This window comes from Rhipicephalus microplus, chromosome 1, assembly GCF_043290135.1.
Source record: "Rhipicephalus microplus isolate Deutch F79 chromosome 1, USDA_Rmic, whole genome shotgun sequence".
Taxonomy (NCBI): Eukaryota; Metazoa; Arthropoda; class Arachnida; order Ixodida; family Ixodidae; genus Rhipicephalus; species Rhipicephalus microplus.
The window spans coordinates 171,686,259-171,712,345 of record NC_134700.1 but is presented as its reverse complement, the minus strand read 5'-3'; the positions used below and the strand labels follow the sequence as shown (position 1 = coordinate 171,712,345).

Below are 26,087 nucleotides of genomic sequence, written 5' to 3'. Positions count from 1 at the left end.
AAAAGCGAAAAGCGCCGCACCAGAGAGTACACCATCGTAGATCCAATTGCAGGGAATGCACGTTTCCAGATACGCGCGCATAGAAAAAAACACTCCTCGATTTTTATTCAGCAGTGCGACGTACTACGTCGCATCAATGCTTCGGGTCCCCAAATGACACTGCGTTGCTACCCCGTATAGACTAGAACAAATATTAGCTTACCTACGCCGAACGATGACATCGCAAAAACACTTTGCTGCGCTGTCGGGGTGAAATTGCCCCGACGCAAGGAGCGGCGTAGCAGACGCCGGAAAGACTCCATGAATCCGTAACTCACTGTCGTCGCTACGAACTTAACCCACATCGCATCCCATTTCCGGTCACCGAGAACTCGCCGCTATGTATACTTGCTATCTAAGAAGCGCCTGCCGGGCAAACGAAAGGATTACCGCCGTAGGGGATGGCTGGGAGCTGGGAGCAAGTATCGGTCCAATGATAGAGAAGAAGACGTCGTTCGCGTGCTCCTCTTAACAGTAAACACGCCCGAAACGACAATGTGCGAGCCAATTTCCATCTTCCAGGAAATTGGCCCGGCATTCGCGTCAAGCGAGAAAATAAAAAAAATAAAGAAGAAGAAGAAGTAAAGGTGGAAGTATATCGTAATCTATACGTAATAAAACTGCACTTATTCACCGCACACAAGAGGCCGAGTCTTGTTCTTACTTCCTTACGTTCTTTACCTTCCCCTCTCCACTCCCCTGCTACTCGTCCTAACTGCAGACAGCTCGAATTGCGTCTGAAGCGTTCTCCGGAAGACCAGCAGAAGCAAAAAGAATGAACCGAAAGTGGAGGAAAATTGGCGATACGGTTTAGAAAGAAAGAAAGAAAAGAAGAAAGAAAGGAAGAAAGAAAGAAAGAAAGAAAGAAAGAAAGAAAGAAAGAAAGAAAGAAAGAAAGAAAGAAAGAAAGAAAGAAAGAAAGAAAGAAAGAAAGAAAGAAAGAAAGAAAGGGACTCTTCTGGGCAGATAGGTACACAGCCACGAAAGCTGGCCATAGAGGAGCTCTTCAACGGCACTCATCAGCCAAAGGTGTCATGGCACCGTATACATATCCGGCTATGCGGGGACATCGCGAGGCACGTGTTCGGGGAACTAGAGGAAGAAGAAGAAGAAGGCGAAGCGACAGGTCGATTTCGGAAAAGTCTACCGAAGCATCGCGCGACTGCCACTTCCCTCGACGGGCGACAGCAGCGAGTTCGACTTCGCGAGGCCGGCGGGCAAAAAAAAAAAAAAAAAAAAAAACAGTCCGGAATCTCTTATCGTTTCCCCCGAGCGCAGAACGTGACTGACAGCGAGACAAGCGCGAGAGCGCCTCGCATTGGGCCCGGAGGAGAGAATAAGCACGGCGAAAAGAACACAGTGGCGGCGTTCAGCTAAAAGCTACAGCAGACCGACACAGAGCAATCAGAGCAGACGCGAGCGGCCTCCAATTTCGCTCTCGGGCCGTGGTACGTCAGTCACGCGCTCCCCTCCCACTCGAATAACGCGCGCCTCGGAGATGCACGCACGCACAGAGATGGGAAAGGGAGCGTCCGGAAGGAGGCAGCAGTGGATGTCAAGCGAGTGTCACTCAGTCTTATCCCCTTTTCCTCTTGCCTCAAGCGAGCGATCGAGGCGCACCCCCGGGGATTACCCGATGAGCAACCTCGGATATATACACTAAAGGTCGTCTCGAAGGCGCGTTCGCGTAGCAACAGTTTGATGCACCCTCGAGCGAGCCTCGCAGAAACAGTGGATAGACAGGAATCCCAGACTATAGAGTGCTGGAGAGGAGTCCAGTTTAGTATATCCCGACCATCAATGGATGGACCATGGAAGCAGCGCTACCAGTTGCGCTATAGCACCTAGCGCAATGGCCAGCGAAGCGCGTCTGATGCAGTGTTTTTTTTTTGTTGTTGTTGTCTGTAGATGCAATTACGGAAACGCACAGGTTGACAGATAGAAGTTCCGGAAATGGAACAAGACAAGGCCGACGAGCAAGGGACGCGGCAGATTGCAGAACATGTGCACCTTAATGGTGCTACTAAAGCGCTACCAAAGAGGGAAACATTTACCTTTACTAACATTTCGAGAGGTAAGCTTACAGAAAATTTTGAGAGCCTGCGGAATCGAGTCCCGTGAACATGCGTATACTATCTGCAAAATATCGACAGCGAATATAGCCTGGAAGGCATCTTCGATCAATTTTGAAGTTTGCGTGAGCGATCGGCTCCATCGCGCTATTCACACCCTCAAAGGGCACCCTTGAGGACTCCTAAATTTCCCCACGTGACCACACTGCAGCAAGTTATGACGACGTCATAGTCGCCATTTTTTTCCTGGTCGCTTTTGCTTCAGCAGCCGGCAGCTGCTCGCGAGTCCGCGGCACACGAGTTGAAAGTTTCGTGTTTGATGACATTTATGTGCCGTTTTCTGTTAAAAAAAAATTTCTTGATGCGAACCTCGCGGAAGTGCGTCACAGTTCTGTGTGCTGACATGGCCGGGCATTGCACCCGCTAAGTCGTGATGGTTGCAAGCGGTGGCTTGTCGTTTTTGAAACCGAAACTGCAGACACTGGTCGGTCATAAAGAGCCTGTAATTATTTTTCTGTCGCACGTTGCAGAAAACGATGTGTCGTGTTATGACTAACAGCAGGACCCCAAGAACACATTACAACAACAACAATAACAACAGCCCCGCCACGGTGGTCTAGTGGCTAAGGTACTCGGCTGCTGACCCGCAGGTCGTGGGATCAAATCCCGGCTGTGGCGGCTGCATTTCCGATGGAGGCGGAAACGTTGCAGGCCCGTGTACTCAGATTTGGGTGCACGTTAAAGAACCCCAGGCGGTCAAAATTTCCGGAGCCGTCCACTACGGCGTCTCTCATAATCAAATAGTGGTTTTGGGACGTTAAACCCCACAAATCAATCAAAATCAACAACAACAACAACAACAACAACAACAACAACAACGCGAAACCAGGCTTTCTGTGTCGGTATACCTCTTTCAAATTAACTGCGCTCTTCGTGTCATGCGCTCACGCTTACATAGTTTTAACGTTTGACGCCAACGATTGAACAAAATCTTCTTGTCAAGAATTTGTGGTAACTATACAATGCCACTAAAATACCTTTTGATGCATTTATGAATGAGCCACTCGTCTCCCGTCAAAAGACAGCCAGGTGTGACAATAAGACGCAGAAATGAAAAATCTACGCAAGTAAATTTCCCGCACACGCCCAAAATCCAGTGAGGTGGGTATAGGAGTGCTTCCGGTGCTTCTATAGACTCAACGAAATCACCTCGAGGTAATTACAAGAAGTTAACCGGCATAACTAACCTCGCACGCGAAACAAAGAAAAAAAAGCAGTTAGAATGAAAAGTATTGCGCGTGCTGAAAAGACGTTGATGACGTATACGGCTCCAAATATTATCGTTTCCCACTCTCCCTCTCGTTACATTTACTCCGCTCCGCGAAACGAGCGCTAGCACGCCGAGGCACTTAAGGGAAACTTAATCCACTTCTCCCCGCTAGTGAACCGCGACGAAATGGCAACCGACGTTCACGACGGCATTGAATATCAAAGTGGCTGCTTTGAAAATGAAACGTCGCTTCGCTTTATCCTTCAGGGACCATGAAGAGTTTCGCAAAACAAAAACAACTAAGCACACTTGCGCACCTGCCAAAGAAGTACGCACGCAGAAGACAAAAAGAAACGCAGAAAGCTAGTTAACTAACAGAAAACCACACTCCCAGCGAATCATTGAAAGAAAACCAACACCTGCTAGGACTGACTGGGCGTTCGGAAATAAAGTTCGCAGTGGCAGCTTATTTCCCTGTTCCCAAATACTCGGCACTCGTTACGGCACTGCGCGCGGTAAAAGAAAAAAGAAAATTCGCTGGAGGAGCGAACGAAACAGGAACAGAAAGCAGAAACCTAATTTCGACTGCTCGTTCGTACGCCCAAAGGAACCCATTGTACACACAAGTTCGCCGGGAACAGCAAACACAAGCTCCCCTTCCCCCCTTATTCTCCTCCGATTTCATTTTACCCGGTGCCACTCGCAATTACCACGAACGCCGTAAAGGCCGGTTCTCAGAACGTCGACGAAGTGCAAGAGGTCACGTCGTATAGGTCGACCGATCGAATCCCGTAAAAATAAATGAATAAAATAAGGTAAATAAACAAAGCGTACGCAGTGCTTGAAGCTGGCTTTACCCCAACTATACGGGTTTTCGATTACCCATCTCATCCTCTGGGCTGAGGCGCACAAAAGGAAACAAGACGAACTGACAGGAGAGCGTCAGAACTAGTACTGAAAGTACACTCTTAGAAAAAAGGTGGTAGTGCTTGCTAACTTTGGGGTAGTGATGGTTTGTCACGTATGTTAAAAACACTGGTGGTAAGCGCAGTTAGTAACGGCGAGGGTGGTAACAGTTACTACATCTGCTGTTACTACCAACATTTAGTAACTTACTACCATAGCCGTTACCACCCATGCCTAGTATACCTTTTAAACGTTTTAAGAAAAAAAGTAGTAAAGGATACTACTTTGTTCATTCATTTTGAATTATTATTTCTTTACTGCCAATGCTGGTCAATCAATGTGTCATTACTAGACAACCTCGCTTAATGAAGCGTGGTGTGGCATGAATGCGATGAATACATAAACCAAACACGTTCACAATTTATTTGCGTATACATGTAAAAAGTAAGCGTGGGGTATATATAGCCCCTACTTTGCAGGGGCTGTTGCGGCTCCCAGCGCTGTACGCCAGTTGTTGCGGCTCTCGGCGCTGTTCACCAGTAGTCGCTTCGAATCCCAGCGCTGATCAAAAGTTGTTGCGGACCGGGGTCTGGCCGGTCTATTGTGTTAGCGTGGTGTAGCTTCGGGTTGAGGAAACGAACGCTCACAAGATGGGGATACGAAAAACAAACAGTGACGACGGTCATAACAGGGCATGCATGGCACAAGGGAGCACTTGTGTTTCAGGATGAATTAAAACTAATTTAAACCAATAACACTACATTATACCACCTGGTTACGTACGTTTGGTGACGTAGCACAAGACTTTTATTCAGCATTACTTATAAAACATTATGTTATAGTTATTTATTATAAATTGATTGATATGTGGGGTTTAACGTCCCAAAACCACTAAGTTATTTATTATAAAAGGGCCACAAAAAGGCATTAAGTACAGTGGCCGGAACAAGGTACCAAACTCATTCTCAGTGCATTTGAATGCTTCACACAGCTAATATATCAGCATTTAAAAGGTAATAACCGTTTTGAAGTTTGACTAGCCAAGACATTGATAATATTTGGAGACACGCCGCAGTAGAACAACTGTAACTGTCCTCGGGGCTAATTGGGATCGTCTGGTTATTTTGATCTGCCGGTCTTGTTCATATGTGCTGTAATTTACTAAGTTTGTTGTAATTGTCTATTACAACCCGTGTAGCACTTGCTTATGGTTCGTTAACTTGTACTTCTCCGTTTCGACAAATCAGAATGACGTTTACATATCTCGGTTGCGAAATTTAAAACAAAAAGTATTTTCTTTATCTATAGACGGCTTCTGCGTCCTTTTTTCGTTTAATGATAATACGTCGAGACGATTCCTCCCACAAATCATCAGAATCGGAATCACACACAATTTTGGAATAAATGGTCAACAGCCGGGTAGCAAAAAGGTAGTAACGAAGCAAGAAAGGTAGTAACGGCTGCAGTTACTGCCTCTTTCATTCCAGTTACTGTTTACTAACGTAGGTAGTAAACAGGTCGCAAAAAGTTAGTAACGGTTGCAGGTAGTAACTGTTTACTGACCTAGGTAGTGAACAGGTAGCAAAAAGGTAGTAACGGTCGAATAAAGGTAGTAAACGCTGCAGTTACTACCTATTTGCTTGCACTTGCTACCTTTTTACTGCCTTTTTTAAGAGTGTAGCATAGAGTTACTACTCCAGTGTTAACTACTGCGACTACTACTACTCGCGATGTAGTAATAGTAGCAACGGCTTGATCGCGGGAAGGAAACTCCTGTCTGCAAGCCATGAGAGTGTCAAATATAAAAGGGGTGAGAAACATAGCTGAAAGAAAAAGCACATCATGTTTCATGCAGCGTCTATCAGCTATCTGTGATCTGTGTTTTGGAGGACCAAATAAAAGTTTATCCAATCCAATCCAATCAGCTATCTCTCTCTCTCTCAAGCACGCGGAGGCACGCGCGCAATGCGAAAAAGGATTTGCTAAAAAAACACCTAAAAGAACAAACACCACTTCATGCGAGCGTAGAATATCAGAGCATGCACTCACTTCACCAAAAAAAAAAAAAAAAAAACGTGAGAACAACACGTTCTCAAGCGTTATACAAACGAAGTTCGCACTACATCATTCTTAGTAGTCACTCGTTCAGCTACGACAAACAGTTTTTCGGCTGCGTTTTATGTAGCGTTTGTGAATCGGCAACATCAACGCGGCTCTGCACCGGGAAAGTAAACAAAAAGTAACAACAACAAAATGACACGTATGACACCTATGAAGTACGGACAACGTGAAAGGAAGAACAACCGATTCCCACAACTAAGAGCAAAACAAAACCAGCCTTTGTTCTAACTTTGAGAACGCACCTGTGGCAGCAAGCGTATACGCAAGCACGAGAGGCATAAGTAAACAATTGTGCGCTGAGAATGTAAACAAACGAAATAAACAAAAACGGGCTGATGCAGGGCGCGCCTGTGTCGCGCAGGCAAGCATGCGGGGGAGAAGGGGGCCGCAGGTGTGGAGACTGCACTTCGGAGTCCCAACCCATTACCGGCTAACCCCAGGGGGCGCGTGGTATGGACGCTGATTTGAGTCGATTAAGCGTTACGGCAGAGAGAGAGAGAGAGAGATTGAGCAAGAGTTGGAGCGATAAACGATCCCGCGACCAACCCGAAAGTTGCTCCGGGGTGAAGAAGGCATGGCAGGTCGGGAAAAAAATAAAAGGAAACGGGACACCGGAAGAGCACTGATGTTGAAAAGAAGGAAAGAATAGACGTTCTACGTGTGTATTAATTAAGACTGACTAAACCGATCTTTAGGCTTAAGGCACACACGGGAAACATAGCCGTAAGTCTCCACGCTTCGCGAAAGGAGGAACAACAGAAAGGATTATAGGAAATGGTGCAAGGGTAAGAAAATGCATTGGGAAACAAATTAGGACAACGTTCTCTCAGCTTGTGGGGGGGGGGGGGGGCAGCTGACGCTGACACAGACAAACGCTAAGAATGTCGATCGAGGAAGGGCATAGGCCAGGAGGGAGGACACGACTATGTTATTCGGGAAAAACTGGCGTTTAGACAAGACTACGTTTTTCGGAAAAAAACGATTCCCGTGGTGAATAGAGGAGAAAGGAGGCGCACTGACGATGAAAAAAATAAACAAATAAAAAGAGCAGACAATATAACGTTTACAGTTAAACAAAAAGACCCGCCAAGCTTATGAAAAAAATACGCAAATGAAAAGGCGGCAAGAGTATATAACGCACCGCACTCACGGCATAAGCGGCGCTGCGAAGCAAGTAAACCAAGATCAAAACAAAACAAGAAAGACGTCACTAGGAAAGCTGTACACGGTGAAATCGTTGAGCGATACAACGCGGGATTAGAGGAGGAGGAGGAGTCACACACAAAACCGTGTCCTCCCTCTCCTCACAAATCTGTTTTTTTTTTCTTCTTCCAACGTGGCAAGCCGAGAATGAATACGAATAGCCTGCCACAGCGAGCCGAGCCCCGGGGCAGATTTATCGCGCGGCGCGCACCTGTTCTCGAAGCGACGGGCTCTCGCCTCGGGCTTGCCAAACCCCCGAACTTCCTTCGAAGCGCACGCGAAGGCCGGTCGGGTCGGCGCGGCAACACCTTACAACCCCGCGATGAATTTACGGAAGGACATGTCTTTTTTTCTTTTTCTTCTCTGCTTTCTTTTTCTTCGCCGCATAACACGGGCGTGCTCCGCGCGGAGTCAGATTGCAGGCGCCGAATGCGGCGCTCGTTAATGCACGAGCACGTATTTATTTTTTAAATTTATTAAAAGTTAAACGAGAAACACGTCCGCGTAACTTAAGTTAATAAGCGATGCCATAAAACTTCGTACGTCCTTTGGAGCAAATGGGGGCGAAAACAGCCGTTAATTTACTGGTCACAGTAATAATAAAGAAATAATAATCGACGAATGACTCGTGCAACGTGCCTGAGAGGAACAGCTGCGAGCTGCTTCACGCGAAAAAAAAAAAAAAAAAAAGAAGCCATAAGAGTTACAGGTGATACTGCTGCTGTTGCTGCTGCTACTACTACTTCTACAACTACTACTACTACTTCTACTGACGGTAATGAACGACAACAACAATATAATAATAATAATAATAATAATAATAATAATAATAATAATAATAATAATAATAATAATAATAATAATAATAATAATAATAATAATAATAATAATAATAATAATAATAATAATTATTATTATTATTATTATTATTACTATTATTATTATTATTATTATTATTATTATTATTGGCTCAGCACAATCTTCTGGTGACGAAGGATAAATGTTATGTTTCAGCATGATGTTATTAAGGACAAACAAAAAGATAAATAAATGCACTTACGCCCACATAGACTTCGTATTCAAGCCACTCACTGGGCAATTACACAGGCCGCGGCAAATCACTGTCCTTCTTCGCACTCACAAAACAAGATATGGCGTTCCCGAAAGCTTTGCGTGGGTATAGAAATCTAGAAGGTTGTACAAAGAACTACAAAAAAAGTCAAGGCTGAAGAAAAAAAAATAGGCAGAATGTCGGACTGCAGTACCTAAGGTATAACCGTTGGTTTTTAATAGAAGAGGCTGGACGGTCATTTATTGCTGGTACGTTTCAAGTGCGATGTCTAATGAGAGGCGTCATCCTCCTCATCATCAGGCTCTTATTAGGAGGGACTGCAGTATAGCTCACTGTAAGCTCGACCCTTACGCAATCTGTGCGCGGAGGCCACCAGACTCGCTCGTCCCTGACGTTAATTTATTCCCGGCAGTAACTTACAGAGAGCGCAGGGCGGCCCGTCACGCGCGCACCTGGGGCTCCGACTTTTCGCGCGTTTTTTCTCGCTCAAAGCCGGCGACTGTCGTCGACAAAGTACCGCCGCCGCCGCCGCGTCCGATTCATGCAGCTGCGAAATAAGGCGCACCTAACAGACGCCGCCGTGGCACGTAGTTACCTGCGAAGGCCCTGCCGAAGGTCTCAGAATTCGGTTGTGCACCCCACGGTGCTCAACTGCCAACCCGATGGTAGCGGGAGCGAATCCCGGCCACGGCGGCCACGTTTTCTATGGATGCGGAAATGCTTGAAGGCAATGTGCTGAGATTCAGGTGCCCGTAAAGGAACCCTAAGGGTGCCGAAATTTGCGGAGCCCTCTACAGCATCTCCCATAATCATATCATGGTTTCGGGATGTAAAACCCCAGGTATTATTATTAGAATGTGTTCACTTTACTCATCATGCACAGCCCAAAACAGCTGCGTAAGAACAACGAGCTGGTACAGTCCTTTAACTTCACAATTATCCACCAGTGCGCGTTCGTAGGAGCATCTTTTGTATAAACACGACACGAGAGAGAAAACGTCCTCGGAACATCGGCGGCGCCATATAAATGGCTTCAGGTACATCGACTGCCACATGTAGATATTTTTGCGTGTGCAACGTATTCGCAACAGTGCTTGTTTGAGCTTGTTGTTGGGCTATAGCTAAGTTGGTAAAACGTCATATTACTTCGCGCGAACTTGGTTTGCGTGTTTCTTGAGTAAATGTGCGTGTGAAGGGTAAGAGTATTTTTTTTTCAGGGTTTACCAAGTTACGTTAAGTACCTACTATATACCACTTCACAAACTCAAATACAGCCGAAATAAGTGTAAGAGCGAGCGATCACTTCAATTGTTTCAGCAGGATTGCCGAAGCTCGAGCGACATAGTACCCCTCGAAGCCGTAAACGTGAAATGCGCACGACAGGTTAATTGGATATGTAGCACCGTCTAGCGGGGCTAAGATGAATCAGGCAAGCATAAAATTCATACGGATAAACTCTGCAGCCATATATAGTCTAAAGTGTTCAAAGTTAAAATTTAAGAACTATGAACTGACCCGACGTTTCCAAACCAATTCGACCCTTTATTCAAGGGTGACTGTATACGGCCGGCTCCGAAGCTATAGCGACTTTTTTTGGCGGTGTCCCTCTCTCTGCCGTCCTTCACTGTAGAAGCATTCTGCTTTCTACTTCTCGTGCTGTATACCCTTATCCGTTCTAGCAACTCTAGTCAACGAAGGCATAGGAATACCTCAAGGCATCTGCCATTATTATACACCGTCAGCATCAACATATCAACCAAGACATCGTGGTATTACCGAGCCACGGCCGCTAAATTAAAAAAAAAAGCGGCCGTGACCAAAGCAGTCTATGCGCAGACGTCGATATTCATTCCGCAATCAGCAGCCCCATGGAAATATACGAGGGAAATGCCGGCAGTAAAAGCCATGGCAACTCTGCAGATAGCGAGTCACCCTAAAGGTGGTAATGAAGATGTCCCGTCTCAGCGCAACTCTTACGAGCGGGAAGTCTATAAAGGCAACAAGGGCGGCGCACCAAGATGCTTCCTGTGCGCACCCTCGCGGACACAACCTCGAACAAAACGTACAGCACAAAAGGACAGAGACATACAAAAGGACAGAGATAAAGGTGAGCACTCGGAAGCTGCTCAAATAGGGCCTTATGTATACCCGCTGAAAACAAAGTCAAAGAACAAGGTTAGATAAACGCGGGGCGCCCACATAAAGGAGGCTATAATACGACCTCGGCATAACCGCGGCGCGGGCTGCGACGGTGGTTAACCCAGCCCGCCCTTTCATTCCTTGAGGCGCCGTACTACAAGCGTCCTCGCATTCACTTATCAATATGCCCCGCGGAACAAAGATTACCAGGAGCGGGGTACAACAAACTGGCGAAGCGCATCTCTCATTCACGCGCCTGAGCACACATCTCTCTTCCGCTATATAGGCACGGACACAAACGCACATCGTGAAAGGTCTCGTCGAGGAACTATGTTCACCCTCTCGGATCAGTTCGACGTCAATGTCGTCGACGTCGCTAGCGATGCAGCTGCATCAAAGGTCGGCGGCACGCTAAAGAAGTCTCCCCGTCCCCCCCTCTTCAGTATTTTCCCGCGCTTTTTAGCCGGCGGAGTCGGCACAGGGTATAGCGACGATGTAGCAGCACACGGAGTTAGTCCCTAAAGTAATCGAAACGGGGGTCCTCCGAGGCCAGTGACATGTAGGTAAAGAACGGCAATAACGAAGAAACGAAAGACAACAACAACAACAACAACAACAACAACAACAACAACAACAACAACAACAACAACAACAACAAAGTTACGAACAAAGCTTGACTCTGAGGGCATTCAAGATCTCTTTGATCCGCGCCAGGATGCCGCGGGACACTTATAGAAGAAAAAAAAGAAAAAAAAGGACAATGGTGGAGTCCGCTTTGAGTCCTTTCTGTTACAAACTGGCGCGCCGAGCACCACCTATTGGCTTCGCAGGGGACTCTCCAAACGATCTCTTCTTCCTCAGGTCGCCTCTCTTCGGCCCACGGCCGCCCGCGTCGACATTCGCCGGAGCACCGGCCCGACTTCTTTGTTCTTCCTTTTTTTTTTTGCCTGTTTGAGCGAACCGCGCCAAAAGGGAGAAAAAGCCGCTCTTTGTCCGCGAACGCAATTTGTCTTTTCCGGCGGCGCGCAAACGTGGTCGGGGGCTTGGTGGTAAACCCGCTCGAAACAATGCGCGTCGGATGAAAGAAGCGAGGACGGAGACCGGTGATGGAAACCACCGTTTCGCGGAACTCACTCCTACCTCACCATGCCCACCTCCCCCATTCCCCTTCACTTAATTCAAACCCCTCATTCCTCCCCCGTGCCACAAATAACGCTTAGCGTGGTTCACTCGCTAAACGCGGTGGTTCGCTGCTGAGGACATCAAAGCGGCTGTCGCCGACGCCGAAATGCGTACTGCACCAGAAAAAAAAAAAAAAAAAGGCGTTGCGACGGCCGACCGTAATAATGCACTCCATTCGTTATGCCTCCCTTCGATCTTATTTCGTAACACGCACGTGTCATCTTGAACTACAGGAAACGAACGAAACGCGCTTACACAACCAGAGAGCTCGTATAGTTCGTTGATGAAATATGAACGCGAAGCCGCCGCTTTGAATGTATAGTTCGCCGATGTTCACGCTCCATCATTGTACTTTAGTATAGTGGGGTTCTTCTGTTGCCATAGCAACTGCATGGAGGTACTTCAGCCAATTTTTAATCCGAAATGAGTGCGCAGCGCACGCTTTGTACACATAATAATAATAATAATAATAATAATAATAATAATAATAATAATAATAATAATAATAATAATAATAATAATAATAATAATAATAATAATAATAATAATAATAGTATTGTTACCAGTACCACGAGGTGATCCCGAGAGAAGCCGCACGAGAGAGCTCAGAAAATTTCAACCTACTGGAATACCAAACGTGAACCTAAATCCAACTATACAGAGGCATCTAGGATGTCGCTTGCACTGAAATGCGGCCGCCTAGGCAGGGATTCGTTCTAGCGATTTTAGGGTCACGGGATCGCTCTAACCAGTAATCGCTCTAAACACAACACAAGCAAGGAATGCACGCTAGGGTTGCGACATAATCCCGGTAAAGATGAGCCCAAAACGAATCCCAACGAGTTCAATGCCACGTGACCAATCGCTTGCTCGCTAGGGCGTACTGGGTAGCGGCGGCGGTGGTGGTGGTGGCGAAAAAAAAAAAAACATTATTTACATATTTACAAAAAAAAACATTATTACATATTCACAATCCACGACACTGCGCCCGTGCGTCTCATCACGAAAGCGGACAAGCGGCGGTTTGTGAAATTATTTGAAAAAGAAGTTACACAGGTCGGGTGAGGTAGCATGCAACTACGACAAAACGAAATATTCTATGCGCTATTCAAACAGCGCAGCTGTTATACCCGGAGTTCGAGCCGTGCAAAGCGACGAGAAAGTAAAGAATTGTCTGGTATAGTATTTTTAGCCTTTCTTTATCTTTTTTTTATTTAGCGTGCACAGACGACAAGGGCAAGAAAGATAGACAAACGAGCAATAACTCTCAACTATTTATTCTGGAAACTAAGTATGCATATATGTACCAAAGAGCCAGCATACGTTCATGCGTATAGTTATATGTATGGTTCCTTTCAAAAAAAAAAAAAAAAGCTGACAGTTGGCGCTCGTGTGTCTCTTGTCCTTTCCTTCTGTGCGCGCTCAAAAAAAAAAAAACTATGAATAGATACCAACTCGCCCAGTTAACAGTTTTACTGCATTATAGTACAGCATAACAGCCTAGCAAGGGGCGGGCAATAGAAGCGAGGATGAGGAGAACGAAAAGTCGCAGCGGGACAGAGTAAGGCATAGTATAGCCGGTATTGTATGGCGACGGAGTCGAAACGGGAAGTTGGAGGCGATGATGGAAAGGAAAAAGAGGGGAGAGGAGGAACATAATGAAGGCATTCATGACATAGTATAGCGAGGCGAGGCAAAGAGAAGGGACAACGAGAATGAGTGATGCGAATCGGGGGAACGAGGAAAGCGTAGGGAATACAGCACAACATATCCATATACATTGCAGCAAGGCGGTGGGAAAAACAAAAGAGTGAGGAAGGCAGAGAGGTGAGGGTAAACCTTAGCCATGCGTATAGCATAGCAAGGGGACGGGAAAGGGAAGCGAAGCTGAGGAGTAGAAATTTAACGGTGTCGCGCGGAAGAGGGAGGCAAGGCGGAGATAGCTTGCAGGTATGCAAGCGGTCAAGTGAGGAGCAAGAATAATGGGTCAGTGCAGATGAGGGTTGCAGTGCAGTGGTGCAGGTCGTGTCAAGTTCGCGATTACGTACTAGCTTTCGCTTTGCTTCACGCTGCACTACACTACAACGCCGAGCATTCCCGTCAGCCCCACTGACCGCTGTATATATAGTGGTCAGCGGAGCTGACGGGAGTAATATATATATATATATATATATATATATATATATATATATATATATATATATATATATATATATATATATATATATATATTATATATATATATATATATATAATCATATTATTACGAGCAAAAAACAACGGAAGGTGACGCATTTTGAGTACTCTTTCGCAGTACTCACATTTGCAAGTAGCCGACAGTGCTTCAGTGCTCGGGATGATTCATGCCACCTGCAGAAAAAGAGAGGACGTATGAGAACAGTCAAACACCAAATAGCTAGAATCACTACATAATGCAATCGGAAGAGAACGAGTGCTTCAGATTCGCAATCATACTTATGAGTGACATCGGCTTACATTCTGAATGTTACTACTTATACCCCCCCCCCCCCACACACACACACACGAGAAAAAAAAAAGAACGTGCACAGAAAACGACCGCCGCCATAGAACAATGGGTAACACATCACATGCGTAATGGTTGTGGGTTTTTATCGAACCAACGGTAGGTTGTGTCTTGGTCCTTCCACCCGACTTGTGCACGTGATGACTTATGGCTACTAACAACATTCCGCTCTTGAAACAGCGAGAACTATCGCCAGACTCAAGTTTCTTTTCCTGCTTCGTAATCATCAGTTTAATATCGATCCCAGTAAATACATCTCTCCCTCTTCTTCCAGGAAAACCAGGCATGCTCACAATCATGACCTGACACCTTACTTTGCACGTACTAACCTTTTCAAACATTCCTTCTCTCCGAGAACCACTAGCGAATGGAATGCACTGCCTTCAAATGTTTTTCCTGAACGTGGCATTCCCGACTTTGAAAACTACATGCATCTTTTTGTGTAATCAACACTGTTGATATTTCAATGCTAGATTACCTCATCTTATTATTTCAACTGTGTAGCTTTACTTTTTTGTGCTTGAAACTGTGTCTAGAAGTTTGTTCGCTTTTTTTCTAGATATGTATAACTAAGCATACTTGTTTTTCAGTAGCTTTGTGTAATCCAACTTGCTGTATAACTTGTTCGCTTTTTTTCGCTATGCTCCCTTTTTGTGCCCCTCCTGCTTGGTCTACGGACTGCAGTATGTAATAAATAAATAAATAAATAAATAAATAAATAAATAAATAAATAAATAAATAACAACAAATAACGCCCCTAAGTGCTCCTATAGGCTCTGTTATCTGGTTCCTTCGTATGGTTGTGTCTAGTGTCATTAATGATTTTGTTGGTTATGCGGCTCACTGGTGAGGTCGTAAAGAAGCGCGCAGTGCGACATCGAGCCAAGAATGCGAAAATTCGAGGGGGGGGGGGGGGAACTACGCACTTGTTTTGAGAAACAATAGAAAGTACTTCCACCACGCATCGTTCATGAAAAGGACTGACTGGTGGTACTGTCCTTGTTTATCACAGCGTCGGTTACCATAGCCAAGACTTATTTATTTCGACAATGTCATGTAAAATTGAAGATTAAAACGATATTCCTTTTGCTTCTTTACAAAGAAGTCAAACCACCGTTCGCAAGAAATCGCCACTTTTTTTTTTTGAAGCATTAGTCTGTGCAGACTGAAGAGAGAATTATCATGATGATGAACCGGCACGGGTTGTGTTCGTCCTCTTCTGCTTCTCTCTCCAACCCGAGCACCAATGTGTGCGGCGTGGAATGCCATCACCCTGACCAGCGAGAGAACATGTACACAGAGAGAGAGAGAGAGAGAGAGAGAGAGAATCAGAAATAGGAAAGGCGAGATAGAAATAGAAAAAAGGAAAGAAAGGCAGAAAAAAAATGAGAAAGACGAAGAAAAAAAATCAGCATATCTACGGAGTGAATTTTGAGTGGGGCGAAGCGTCCGTCCATCTGTCCAGACCCCGCCCACTTTCTTTTTCTTCTTCGTCAATGTGTTGATCCTGCCCCACCCCCCTGCGCAAATTTTCTGAACCACGTAGCAAATTTTTTGCACTGCCTCTAAGATAGAAGGCACCTTGGCTGGTTTCTCGCACTGCCTCTGTGATTCGCCCACCTTTGCCCAAGCAAGGTCGTCATGTGGTGACGTCACCATGCAACATCACGTCGAGACGCCTGGCCTGATGACGTCACGATGTAACGTGTGTGATTTGTGGCGTCATTATGATGTCATATAATTGTTTGGAACTTAGGCGTTCGTTATAGCTTCGCGTGGCTTGAAGCTCCCTTGTCACGAAACGAGAATCGGCAAATGTCCAGCAGTTGCGTTTCACCACCTTAACCGTTTAGCCTTGCCATTTCAAATCAGCCGTCACGAAGTTCAAGAGGGTTCATTTTTTCCTTGGAAAGAAAACCAAAACACAGCGATTAACGAAGCCACATGTGCGATTCACCGTCCGCAAGTACTAAGTCGACGCAAATCCGCGTACTACCCATCATTCCCAACGATCGCAGCGCCAGAGTCCCCTTTAGGAGACTGTGGTAGACGCCCTTGAAGGGGGGACGTCGACGCAGACGCTGGTCAACTTTAGCGTTTTATGATGCACCTGCGTCTTTCGTTTCAATACCAATGATTACATCATCGATGCCTAGCCGCATGGGGAGTAACCATAAACTTCGTCGCCGCCGATTCTACGTTTGTGTAACAAGTGAGCGCTGTATACATCAGCGGGCCAGGCGATAAACCAGACGAATCGACATCTACGCGGTTACCATTAAAAATTGCTAAGCATACTTATTCGCCTCCAAAAGAGTCAGTTGCCCTCCAAAAGTATCGAGCTCTTTAACCCACACAATATTTTCTTATCCTGCTTGTGTGTCTTTTTTTTTTCTTTGAATATCGATCGCATGCGACCACATGGTATATATACAGCTTGGGTTGGCGATATCGCAGATGTGGGCGAACACGTGATCTCGCATCCCGCTGTGGCGTTCTCGACAACAGCACAAGGGCGGAATCATTCACGTGTGATCGAGAAACGCAGTTGGCGGAACCGCGGCGCAAGAAACGTACCACCACCTGCAAACGTTACAACCCCAGTGCATCGTTCGTAAGCCGCGTTTTCCTACCAGCATTATCTCTTTCTTATTTCGATTTAGTACTTTCTTCCTTCCTCTTATCCTCGCCGCAGGCAGCTGCAAACGAACAGCCTTAAAACGTTATACAACAACTCGAAAAGTTCGAGCGGCGGTGGCACGTGCGTTGTCAATGTCGATGCGTGGGCGGCTCAAAACGGTGCCGCCTGAGTAACGGTGCGCGGCTCGCCACGTGGATTAAAAAAGAAAAAAAAAAAGAACGCCGCATATTATATGCCAGCTCACGTAGCGGGACCGTGGGCTCGCAACGAAAACGAGTCGCCGCGTGTGGCTAATAGAGAGAGAGAGCTATAAGAAGAACGACCTCTTTCGTACGACGATCCCTTTTATAGCGACGGCGCAGGCACCGAGAAGCACGAGCTGCTTTCTTCGTACAAGTCTGGTTGTGAGCTCGTCTTGCTGGACTATATATATTCCCCGACAACGAAATGCCAATGAAGAATCGTAAGTAAAACAAAACAGTGGAGGTTTTCAGTGGACGAATGAATGAAGACGAGGTGAATAATAATAATAATAATAATAATAATAATAATAATAATAATAATAATAATAATAATAATAATAATCTGGGATTTTACGTCCCGAAACCACCATATCATATGAGAGACGCCGTATAGTTGAGGACTCCAGAAATTTCGACCACCTGGTGTTCTGGAACGTGCGCCGACATGGCACAGTACACGGGACTCTACAATTTCACCTGCGACCGCCACCACCGCGAAATGCGACCGCCACCACTGGTATCTAACCCGCCAACTTTGGGACTGCCGTCGAACATCACGCACACTGTTCCACTGTTTCACTGAGGCGGACTAGATGAGGTGAACGAACGAAGGGAGATTCACGTTAGAAATTGCCCGCAGCTTCCCTCGGGGGAACACTGAGGAGGATGCGGACCATATATTTGGTCAACGGGTTGTTAAAGTGCGACTTACTTGGGTCGATGGCTAAATTGGTTAACGTGGTTGTGAAATGGGGTGTTAAATTGCGACTTACTTGGGTCGATGGCTAAATTGGTTAACGTGGTTGTAGGAGGGGGTGTTAAATGAGTGAACACGTACACACGTATGCGAAAGGGCGGCGCTGGTCGAAGGGACGTCGATCATTGTGTTTGTGGATTCGTTGGAATTCATTTCACCGCGACCTTGGACGTCGACGCGCCGTACAAACCAACCGACGAGCGGCAACTGAGCGAGCGAGCGCCGACCTTGAGTATATATACAGCACGACGGCGCATGCACTGTCAGCTGTTGAATGTTCTCGAAGCGCGACGCCACATGCGCGTCCACTGGAGAATCAGGAGAATTGTAGATGTCGAACGCGGTGTGTAGAGGAGGAAGGGTGCACAGATGGTGGAGGAGTGAAGCGCGCGCGGTGTGTAGAGGAGGAAGGGATGCACAGATGGTGGAAGAGTGGGCGACGGCGCGACGGCGCATGCGCGCGCGTCAGCTGTCGAATGTTCGAGAAGCGGTGCGGACGGCGCACTACAAGGCGCGAGTATAAGATGCTCCGCATCTAAAAGTTTTGAAATTAATAAAGCGAGAGGGAGAGAAAGAAAGAAATTCCTATATTGAAAGCAGATTATTAACGTATATTCCCGTATACTTGCTATTCTACAGGAAAGTGGAGGTGAAAGTCTTACAGCAGTGGGGACAGAAAGATCAATGAAACGAAAACGAATAAATTGCAGGTCTTGTAACAGATGTTACGGGCGACAAATGGACAGCCTCGACAGTAAAATGTAAAAATAAAAATAAAAGAGGAACTTCCTTGTCTTCCTGGTGAAGGGGTCAGTGAAGGGGCTATGCGTTTTTTGTCTTTTTTTTTTACTCTCGCTTCACACATAACCACGTTAATGCATACGCGCATAAAACTGCCACGTGGTTCAATGAACTCAAAACAAGGTTGGTACGTAAACTACAAATAGCAAAGCAGCTGATAATATCTGTAATTTAACAAACGTTGGCGAACATGCAGCGGTGGTAATTTACGAGCAGTTGGATACGGTACATATAGTTCAGTACGGCCATACATGATCCGCATCGCACCTCGTCGATTGATATGTGGGGTTCAACGTCCCAAAACCACTATATAATTATGAGAGACGCCGTAGTGGAGGACTCCGGAAATTTAGACCACCTGGGGTTCTTTAACGTGCACCAAATCTGAGCACACGGGCCTACAACATTTCCGCCTCCATCGGAAATGCAGCCGCCGCAGCCGGGATTCGAACCCGCGCCCTGCGAATCAGCAGCCGAGTACCTTAGCCACTAGACCACTGCGGCGGGGCATCATCGCACCTCGTTAAAGGAAGTGAGTTGAAGAGAGCCACGAGGACGATGACATCAGAAGGAAAAGCAAACCAAAATGGCACACCAGCTGCCGAGTAAAAAAAAAAAAAAGCAAGCCTGAAGAAAAAAAAAAGAACTGCAATACGTTCGGTAGCGCGTTATGGCACGTTTTGCAATCGCAATCCGTTTCCAAGTCGACGCGCCAGCTTCACCGGTGCAAACCTGCATGCGCGTTCGAGTGTAACTTGCCGATATACATCTTCGCAGAAATATCTGAAGGCCGTTATAAGATACGATACTGCAGTATTGCGACAAGCCGTAACGACATGTTCATGCTATCCGGTCGTCGCTCGTTTAACGTGTCCGTTGCACGGCAGAGCTAGTGTAATCCCCATGCATAGTCACGGAGGTTCCCCGTATGGCGGTTCATATAGTCTCTGGGCTGCCATTAAGGTTGTCAAGGCAAGGTTAGCAATGCAGTCGCAAATGAGTATGTCGCAATGGCAGCGACTTCCATGTTGAAACACAGGCGTCCCGAAAAGAGAGATGCGTTACGACCGCTTATTATTATTATTATTATTATTATTATTATTATTATTATTATTATTATTATTATCATCGAAGTTTTACATCTCAAAGCCACATTGTTAAGACAGACAACGTGCAGTAAAAGGCTCCGGGAAATTCCGACCAACTGAGGTTTCTCAAATTGCAAATAAATCTAAAAACATCAACGCATTTTAGCCTCCACGGAAACGCATCCAGCACGGCCGGGATTCGACCCCGCGACCTTATATAGTAAGCAGTCGATTCTCATAATTATGTGAAATTTGTGCCTCTTTATAATTTTGCCCCCCCCCCCCCCCAAAAAAAAAAAAATCGAAGCATGTCGACAGAGTTCATGATGAGTGTGGCGAAGTGTGCATCAATCCGTCCGTGTGTATAACAGTCCCCGCGTCCATCTGTACGCCCGTCCTTCCATCCATCCGTCCGTGCTTCCATCCATCCGTCCACTCGTGCATCCGTCCATCTGTCCATCCAACCGTCCCTGCTTCTATCCGTCCATACGTGCTTCCGTCCATCCTTCCGTCCATCTGTCTGTCCCTCACACTAGCGCCCCCTGCCGAGTGAGTCATACAACTTGGTAGCTACGACCCGGTCACAAAGAGACATGCATGGACAGACCATCGGCTTTAGGAGCTTCGCCCCTAAAACTTGACGCCCATGACTGCAAGTGACTTCATCACAAAATGTCTAAATGTAACCGAGATACGCAATGAAAATACACCTACGGATGTTGTATTGTCAATTTGATATGAACAACGCTGTCTATGTAAAACCACTGAAAGCACATATGTGCGTCACTCTTACCGAGAAAATTTAGAAAACTATTCGCTGAGACATTCCTCTACCCCCCCCCCCCCCCCGCCAAAAAAAAAAAAAAACATCGACAGGCGTTCCCTAGTATGCATTTCTGCGTCGCTTTCGCTTTCTTTTTGCGCATCACCTGTTACAACGATTATTGGTACATCCTTACGCATGCTGCAAGCCGGAAGTATCTTTATACGTGCAGTTTACCGCCACAAAATGACCATTAAAACTTTCAATCAGCAATGGGTGACAGAGGCTTTTAAAACTGCAGCGCCAAAGTTAATTTCGTAGCATGATTTGAACTAGCGCGTTCACCTCGAAACTAAAGTATAATCAACGCCTATATGCGCCATTCTATGCTTCACTCGCTTATAACGAACTCGACAGGAAAAACATTACGAAGCACATAACACTATTCGTAATTACAACTGAGTCCACATTACTCAGACACCTCCTGCAAATTGAGTGATGCGAATGCACTGTACGTACTGCAGGGGATATATATTCCGAAGATCATGTTTGAAGGATCAAGTGAAAGGGAAGAAGAAGAGAAAAACAGACACCGTTTTCTTTGCCGAACGCGACAAGGATAATACTTCCGTTAAATAAACGTACAAGTGTATAATATACAGACAAGATAAAGCACAGGCGCGACGCGTACAACGAATTCATCTCGGAAGTGAGCCAGACCAGCAGACCAACGCAGCTTGTACTAGACGGAAGCTGTCTGCGCGAGACGTCTGAGTTATTACGCTTTATTTGCATATATACGAGCTGGGCAACCACAATTGAGACGAGCTCGCGAAAATGCCGCGAGCTAAATTAGAAAAAAAGAAAGAAAGAAAGAGAGCAATCGACACAGGCTTAGCCACGTTCGCGGAAAACCGCGCGCGGCCAATTTCAATTACACGACCACTGCAGCACACGCGTGAATAGAGTACGTTTCGTCTGAAATTCGGCCGCCATTCTTTGAGCGACATCATCAATTGACGCGCAGTCTCCGTTCGGAGAACAGATGTGCGTTCGTTCACATTGTATAAGTTAACGCTTCGGTGCAACGTTCCCGTCGTCGTTGATTAAAAGTGCGCCCGCGACATGCCCGACAAATGTGGTGATGCGAGGCCGCTATATGGCAGCCACTTTGAAAAGAAAGCCACGAGACAAAGACAGAAGAAATATAAAATATTCAACCATCTCCGCTTGGTAGACACTGACGAATCAGCTAGGCATGGTTGCGTATACAGTGACGTTGAATGAAGTGGAATGAAGTAGGTGGAACGAAGTCGGTATGAAGTGGGACAGAAGAGTGAATGAAATAGGTAGAATGAAGTAGAAACGAGGTCGGAATGAACTAAGTGGAATGCAGTGGGAACGAGGTTCGAATGTGGTGGAATGAAGAAGAAGAAGGTGTTTAATGAAAAGGAGGGGGTGAGGCAGGCCTGAAAAGCGGGTTTCTAGCCTGATTTCCAGGCCTGAATTTCATTCTAAGCCAACATGAAGTAGGTGCCATGGAACGAAGTGGGAAAAAATAGGGAATGAAGTACGTGGAATGAAGTGGAATGAAGTAGGTGGAATAAAGTGAGAAAAAAGAGGGAATGAAGTAGCAACGAAGTGAAAATCACGTGGAAACGACGTGGCATGCAGAGGGTGAATCGAGTGAGAGAAATGGCGGGAGTAGAAGAGGGCGTAGAGTACGAGTGGTGGGAGAAGAGGCACATATTCATGGTGGAGTTTACCCATTCTTTGCGAGTATAATTCCCACAAAGACCTACGGCGCACATCATTACAGGGTCTACAAACAACGTCTGTATATAACTACGAACAAGGAGAACTTTATTGCCTATAATGCACAACATTTCCCGTGTTCAATGTACATTTCGTGACGCCTGCAGTCTGCTCCCGTGATGTTTTGAGAAAATAAGCTCTCGGTTTGTCCACATACGAGGTGATTTTAGTTGTCTCCTAATCTGCTTCGCAGCCGCCATCACACGGCCATTCTGGCTTGTCTCGCATGACTATCATGCCGCGAGCAATCGTTACCACTTCGTTTTGTACATTTTTAAACCCTGAGAGGCTCAAAGATTTGTGTTGATACTGCCGACGAGTTTCGTAAAGAAATGACCGGCGAGAAAAAGATAGCACCTGTAGGAAGGGTAGTGAAGGCGAGAAAAAAAAAACGCTGTTTTATTTCTGGTCTTTCGTCTTTTGCCTTTTAACTTGGTGGGGTTTAGTGGACATTTTTGTATTTAAATAGGCTAAGAAGCCTTACACACGGTTTTTGCGAGATCACAAACCAATTGATTGATTGATATGTGGGGTTTAACGTCCCAAAACCACTATATGATTATGAGAGACGCCGTAGTGGAGGGCTCCGGAAATTTAGACCACCTGGGGTTCTTTAACGTGCACCCAAATCTGAGCACACGGGCCTACAACATTTCCGCCTCCATCGGAAATGCAGCCGCCGCAGCCGGGATGATCACAAACCAAGAAACGGAACATTAGCTCATTCGACTCGGCTCCAATTTCATCTTTGAGGCGCGATCTAAATCATCTAAAACTACTCTTTCTCTCTCTCTGTATGTATGTATGTATGTATGTATGTATGTATGTATGTATGTATGTATGTATGTATGTATGTATGTATGTATGTATGTATGTATGTATGTATGTATGTATGTATGTATGTATGTATGTGTGTATGTATGTATGTATGTATGTATGTATGTATGTATGTATGTGTGTGTATGTGTGTGTGTATGTATGTGTGTGTGTGTGTGTGTGTGTGTGTGTGTGTGTGTGTGTGTGTGTGTGTGTGTGTGTGTGTGTGTGTGTGTGTTGTGTGTTGTGTGTGAATTCTTAGCCGTGTTGACGCAGGGAAACGCCAAAGTGTATATCGAATGGCGCGACAAGTCTAGCACAGACTCAAAATAGGCACTTTAAGAAAAGCGTGAACAAGAAAAAGAAGAAAAAGGAGGAAAAAAAGTTAAAGCTTGACAGTTTTTGTTATGTCGAGACGGTGTAGGTGAGTCCTATACAAATACGAGAGCAAGCGCTGTATAAAAAAAAAAAACTTGCCGCGAATTTGGATGCGACGCAAATAAAAGGGATGTAAACTTCACAACCGTTGTAAGAAAAACCTCAACATTACCCAGGCTGCCCAGTCATTGGAAAACTAACAAAATGTGGAACTCGAAAGTTGAATAAAAGGACGTATCAAGGCGTACAAGGAGATCCCCGTATAGCATAGAGAACCCCACGTGTTTCATATACAAAACACATAAATGCTGAAAAGAGAGGCCCACGCACCAGCGCTGAAATTGCGCCGTTATACGCCCCTGACGTGCGAACTTTAAGGCTCCTTGAAGTAGGTATACACATGTACTGCTGCACTGAAGGATTTCTTACTGCAGTTTTTCCGCTTCCCGGTTCCACCTGCTCTATGTATAGGAGCGCCATCGGTGAATCTCAATCCGCTACCGCTATAACTAAGACTAGCATAACCTTTTTGAGGTAAACTGGTTAAACTACTTCAGTGCGATCAGTAACCTAGCTCTTGCAAGTGCCAAGTTATAAAACGTCATCGTCTTACGAAAGAACTGGCTAACCTCCCTGTCCTTCCTCCTTTATTCCTCCTCCTCCTCCTCCGTCTTACGACAAGCATGGTGCTATTGAAAACGCCTCAATGAGGTTACCCCTTTAAGCAGACGAAACTATAATTGAGACCTCAGCCCTTCCATGAAAGGCCTTCACCGAAAAGTATGTTACTCTCTGCTAGCGTAAGCAAGAAATGCAGGGGTAAGATAGGGGCGGGTAATTCACAAGTTTGTATAGGCATAAGATGGAATCACGTCACGCAGGACAAGGCAAACTGGAGAAACGTTCAAAATAAATGCGAGAACAGGGCGACGGACAGTGAATAGCGACGAACACACATGCAGCGCCGACTTACAACATTAAACAACGAACAATCGATAGCCAACGTTCAATAGTGAACAACATTAAATATGGTAAGGATGCATACGTAGAAGATGGTGCAGTTATCTATCACGTCGACGACTGTAGATTAACCAAATCAGTTCTCGCGTGTTAACTGTACCCTAGCATTGTGCAAAATTTAAGATTGATTGAGACAGCCGACATTTTTTTTTTCAATTGCGAAAGTGACGCGAAATTTACGCACAAGCTATCAATCTTTCAGGCGTGATACGCTTTAATGATCGATAGCGTTAGTTGGCGGGCATACTTAATGGTTCGATCGTAACGTTCAAAGACGGGCACGCAGCCGTAGTGATTTGCGAGGCGGCTTTGATCCGCGTCGTGCACGTTATTGGGATGCTTTCTTCAACGACAGTTCAAGAGCCTTCCGTATTGTATTGTGTATTTCTTTTCGCATAACAACGGAATAAGTTATGCAACAGCGGTAGTAAGGGCTATCCATCCTGCAGTGACACAAAACAGGTTGATAATAATCTTGACGATAACGAAGATACATAGTTAATAGGGGCATAGCAAATAATAGGGGCATAACATAGCAAATGGAGGCAAAGTGAGGCCCGTGTATTGTGCAATGTCACTGCACGTTAAAAAAAAACACTAGACGGCCAAAATATTGTGAGCCCTCCACTAAGGCGTCCCTCACAATAATATTGTGGTATTCAGACATAAAACCTCAAAAACAATTACAGAGCACAGCAAGAATTTCCTTTATTTTTGAGGGGGAGGGTAGGTTGGTTAACCGCACATCATTTATGCTTGAGCATGTGTTTTTACGTTTCCGTGTGCAGAGTCAATCACATCTAGGTTTACCACCTCACGAGTATTTATGTCAGTAAAACAAGGCTGGTCATCCTATTTCACGAGCGAAGTGTTCGCTACGTGACGCCTTTCCACGGCATCAATAAACACGATACTAATTTTCCAAATTCGGCATCAAGCACGAGCTTCTACGATGTCTATAATACTAATGAGGCGTCGTTCACTTTAGACGTGCAAAACCCTGTGCATAATCGACTGACAAATTACCGGAGAGAGGGGTCCACTCCCCTCCCCCCCCTTTTCACCCATCCCAAGCTACGCCACTGATAGACAAATTAAGTTTTGTTGCACCAGATTTGTGTTGTCATCTTGCAGCCGAGAGCAGTGCGAGCACGGATAAGCCTGCCGGAGCATCCATCCGAGCTGCAGGAGTTGGGGAAGGCGGGCCTCACATGCTC

General features: G+C 45.8%; 1 protein-coding gene across 5 annotated transcripts in view; it reads right to left on the bottom strand.

Moving 5' to 3' along the window:
- Pgant5 (polypeptide N-acetylgalactosaminyltransferase 5) overlaps positions 1 to 26,087 on the bottom strand; it is a 316,819-nt gene that overhangs the window by 155,711 nt on the left and 135,021 nt on the right. For all 5 annotated transcript variants that reach the window (XM_075888159.1, XM_075888168.1, XM_075888164.1 and 2 more), the window contains one exon: positions 14,326 to 14,374. The gene's annotated coding sequence lies outside the window, so the exon portion shown is untranslated. The remainder of the gene's footprint in view (positions 1 to 14,325; positions 14,375 to 26,087) is intronic.